Consider the following 5114-nt stretch of genomic DNA (forward strand, 5'->3'; position numbering starts at 1 on the left):
TTCTACCTGGTTCACTTTATCAAAAAACTTGTGGCTGATAAAAGTTATTAAAAAAAAAATCTTCAGATTAACTACTGAAGTTAGATTATTTGTCTTTGAAGAAGAAACATTTTTGCTTGTCAAATATTTTGGTCAAAGAACAAAAAAGCATGAACAAGATCATACTCTGCTTCTTGACTAGACACATGTTTGAATGTTTGACTATGTGCAAACATTCAAAACTGTTTAAGAATATTAGGGACTAACCAGTAGCCGGATATAATGTTGTGGAGTACAGGTATGGTGTAACAATGATCTCAATACGTCGATGCACTGGCACCAGGCTTTCCGCCTTATTTCAGAGTCAAGAAAAGCAGTTTCAGATATTTATGGTGCCATCATGTGGAGACTTCTGAGCATTGAAGAGGTTGAATTAGAAGAACTTGATTAGAAGAAGAAAAGGAAAGTTGGCCCCCTTACTAGTGCTGGTAAGCACTTACTAGTACTTACCCCTTACTAGTGCTGGTAAGCTTCAGCCATGAACAGGTGCTTGAACTTAAAAAATTATAGCTCATTTCTGAGTTGCCAAACTTCTGATCTACTTGCCCTCCTTAGGTAGCTTCTCATGGCAGTCACACAATCCACCAGGACTCAAGTATTTTACTTAAAAAAAAATGCCTGTGAGTTTTTTTTCAAATGGGAAAGAATGTAATTCTGTCTTAGCTTAACACAGCTGAAGAAAAATAATTAATGAAAGCTAATTTTCACTCCCTGACATAGTTGAATAAATGTAAATGTCAATGTAAATGTGAATATAAATTTAAAAATATTTTGTTCAAAGCCTTAGTGCTTTCCCCTGGCCAAAGCAGTCCTGGGTTAAGGTTATGCAGCAACATGCAGGCTGGAAGATTTTCTGCAAGTATATTAAAAAACTAGGTCAAATTTGCAGGTATCCAGGCTTATACAGGTGGAGGGAGACTGTTATGCTCTTTTGTACATGATCTTAAAAATCAGAAAAACATTTGTCTAATAGTAATTTTAATGTCTTTATTTCTTTCCATTTTTTGAAGGAAAAGGCCATCTAATCCACCTAGGGAGAGACTGAAGTAGGTCGCTTCCTTTTCTTCCATAGATTGAAGATGGGATAGTATAATGGTTCCAGAACCACCTTTTAATTCTACATACGTTGGCCTGCACAAATGGCTGTGATTCATCGTGAAAGCCTATTTACGCTCTTTTATTTAGCTGCGTAGGACAAGTTGTTCTTTAACAGTTCTTTTATGAGCATCCCATTGGATGCCTCTATGCATGCAGAATGGCACATTGTTTCCTAGACCTTTTTTTTTCTCCCCCTGGGGAAAAGGAAAAATCGAGCCCCATAAATCTGCAGTAGATATTTTCTCAGTTCTCTGGTAAGAGTATCTCATTGTCCTAGTCTTTCTTTATGGAACATAATACTCAATCTTCTGTTATTTACAATGAAGAAACCTCTTGGTTGCTACAACCGATGTCTCAACAGCTGGTTATCAGCTTTTTAGATCTGTGTATTTAATTTGTTTTTGAAGATAACAAGTTGTCCTTCCATTTGCAGGCTAGGTTTAAGAGTAAGGACGTTTTTTTAAAGTGTGCCCACAAGAAGTTTATACAAGGAATACAAATATTGGGTTTTTTCTTCCCTATAGCACGCTTTTACACTACTGTTAAAAAGTAACTTCTTACACAGGTTAATCTGGATAATTTCTAGGCATGTATCTTATGATTCCACATTATTGTGGAAAAGAAAGCCCTGTTTTTATCATTAAAAATTTAATTTACCCATATTGTTATTAAAAGAGTGGTCAGTTATTTAGTTTATGGATATAGTATGGAAAATGAAATTATTTAGATTTAGCCTGTGTGCAAAATTTTGGTAACTTTAAACAGATTAGCAGGAGATGAAGATTTATGTAAAAGACAAGTGAGAATTTTGTCTCTCTGAATTCTTTATAGAATTTTGATGGAGTTGTAGATAGGCCTGGAGTGGACTATACAGGTATTCCTGTATGTGCATATCTCTTGCTGCAAATATGTTTTGCATCACCAATCTCTTTTTCTCCTTGGTGTTAATTTTGAAAGTCATAACCAGAATGCTGAGATAAGATGTAGTGTGGTATGTCATATTAGAAAATTGTTGGTGCCTTGTGAAGGGAGCCTAGGGAAGGGAGGAATTGTATACAGGCAAAAATAAATGCAGTAGATAAATTGCAAAGTAAACGAGCTAAGAAAGTACAAATGATCAGGAAAAAAAAGCAGAATACATGAATTGAGTAAACCCAACAAGTCTGTTTATTTCGGAAGGATCCTTTACAAGTACGTAAAAAGTTACAGCTAGGCTACATCTTAAAATCCTAAACCTGCCAATTTTTTTCCCCAGTACATAATATTCTTACATAAAAAGAGAAATGATCACTGAGTCCAGTGGGCCTCCTAGAAGTTACATAGAAAATTTATTGTAACATTACCTCTTAGCCTTGGGTAACAAGAAGAATTGGGAATCTGGGGAATTGCAGTACATCACTGTATTGTAGTACAGATATTTACTGAGCTGTGTGACTTTACGATTTGCAGGGTTAGTATTCTGGTAAAAATATGGGATTTGTAATGTCAGTCTGCGACTTAAAGAGGGAAGGCAGTTTCCTTTTGACCTTAATTTTTGTGCTGATAAAATTAACTTTGGGCAGAAAAATGCTTTGTCTTTCAGATGAGATTTGTATACTCAGATTTGCATCAGCAACCCAGTTACAAGTGCAATGATGAGCCATCTCCAAACCTTTCTGAAAATATCCAGTCAAATTTCAGTTCAAGTTAATGTCTCTTTCAAACTATGGAAGAAAGAATTAGTAGTTTTTTTGATGTTACCTTGAAGCTGATAGAGTTCTTGAAGACATACAGGGGGGAGGAGGGAAGATTCACTTTTTCAGGAAATTAAGATTAATTTCCTAGAAGGTTGCTGATGCTAAATTATGATTTTTTTATCAGTGCTTTTGATTACACTTGTGAACAACTGCTGGTGGTAAAGCTCATAATCTAAATGCTTTATAAACCATCAGCTTTAATGAATGTGGATAGACAAATAGGATAAAAATTGGGAGACAAAGGTGTTAAGAGGTGTTTAATCATTACTGTTACACTTTTATATTTATATTGGGTTAGTACATCCACAGTTACAGGTAGCTGTGGCATGAACATGTACACAAAGAGATGGTCATGGCCACAAGGTTGAAAGTCCAAAATATGAGAGCAGCATGCTAATAAAAAAAAAAGATAGGCAAAGAGCCAAGAAAAAGGTAAACAAGTCTGGTTGGTATGACAGATTACAATAGTCTTATATATGTCAAAAAGTTTTGCAGCTTAAAAAAAAAAAAAAAAATTCTCTGCAGAGAAATTTTACACATTCCAGAATATCTATTTCAGACTTTCTCTTTTTTTTTTGAGGGGAAGGAAAAAGAAAAAAAAAAAAAACAAAACCAACTTGGTGAGTACATAAGCTAAACAAATACCTACTTAAAAAAAGATTTATAGTTCAAATGAAAATTGCAACCGAGCAGCCTGCCAGGAGCTGACAGGAAGGTATATCATAGCCATACCTGGTGAAAGAAAGTACACAATTGCTGCTGAAGGATATGGGACTATTCTGGGCTCAGAGCACAAAGAAGTCAGAGATTACAGAGATACATACTGTGATAAGCAGAAATTTTTACAACACTGATGCTCTTGATAAGGGATTTATGACAGTAAAATCTACTTGTGAAGTAAGATGTTGCAGAACCTGAGTAAGTGTCTTACGTCAAATGAACACAGTAAGAGGCAATAACTGATGTGGGTTTTTCCCCTTCCTTTAAGGCAAATCAAGGGAGAAGCTGAGTATTAGTGAGTGGGGGTGTCTTGCATTATTGTTATTATAACTACTTTTGTTTACTTATGTGGCACAATGCGAGTGAATGAGTGTGTTTTCTGACACAGCACAGATTATGTAGAGCTTGACTTGCAAAAATAGATCATCTCTGTGGGTAAGAAAAGAGCAATAAGAAGGCTTTTATCCAACATTATTTTTTGTTGGAAATCAGGTGGAGGACAAATTTACCAACCCTGTTGAGTGCTCAAGCCTGTAGACCAATTTTGTACATTACTGGAAATTAAGGAGTGAGACAATAAAATTTATTTAAAAAAAAATCCATGTTACACATTTCTTTCAGTACCATTCTTTTTAGCTGGGCTTTCTTTTCACAGAAGTACTATTTTATAGGCATTCCATCCTTATCAGAGTAATAGTTCTCATCTGTATACCCTAAATAAAAAAAAAATAATTCTCAGGTTTGGCAGAGGAGGATTTAAAAGGAGTGCTCAAATCCTCATAATTCTCTACTTGTGTTCTTATCATAAAACAGCATTTAATTGTGCCTTTTGGGGTTTTAGTTCTTTTTGTAGGTCTCAAGAGGCTGTTACCAAGACACAAGTGTCTTCCCATATTTGTCATAATAAAAAAATAGGGTATCAAAAGCAACGAGAACTTTAAGTCATCTTGTAACACTGTTCGTGGATGAAAGGAGTATGATAAGTCATAATCATAGTATTACTACAGTGGCTGGTACAGCCCAGAATCTGGCAATGGTCAGCACTGTACATGTGCTCATAGAGGCACTGTCCCAGCGCCAAATACCTTGCAAATCACATGGAACAAAATGAAACAAAGCTATGAGAAAAAGATTTTCAATATGAAGAACTGATGAAGGACAGAATTTTCTGAAGGTTGCAATGTAAGCCTGTAGTAGTTGGACTCTACTGAATGCCATCAGTGACATCCTTCTAAAGGTAATAAGACCAAAAGTATCTTTGCTATTCATTTTACTTACCATGTTGTCCTGGTTTCGGCAGGGATAAAGTTAATTTCCTTCCTAGTAGCTGGTACAGCACTGTGTTTTGGATTTAGGGTGAGAACAACGTTGATAACACATTGATGTTTTTAGTTGTTGCTAGGTAGTGTTTATACTAGTCAAGGACTAGTTCCAACTTCCCACGCTCTACCGACTGGGAAGGCTGGAGGGGCACAAGAAGCTGGGAGGGGGCACAGCCAGGACAGCTGACCCAAACTGGCC

Source organism: Pygoscelis adeliae, unplaced genomic scaffold, assembly GCF_000699105.1.
Source record: "Pygoscelis adeliae isolate BGI_AS28 unplaced genomic scaffold, ASM69910v1 Scaffold91, whole genome shotgun sequence".
NCBI classification, from domain to species: domain Eukaryota; kingdom Metazoa; phylum Chordata; class Aves; order Sphenisciformes; family Spheniscidae; genus Pygoscelis; species Pygoscelis adeliae.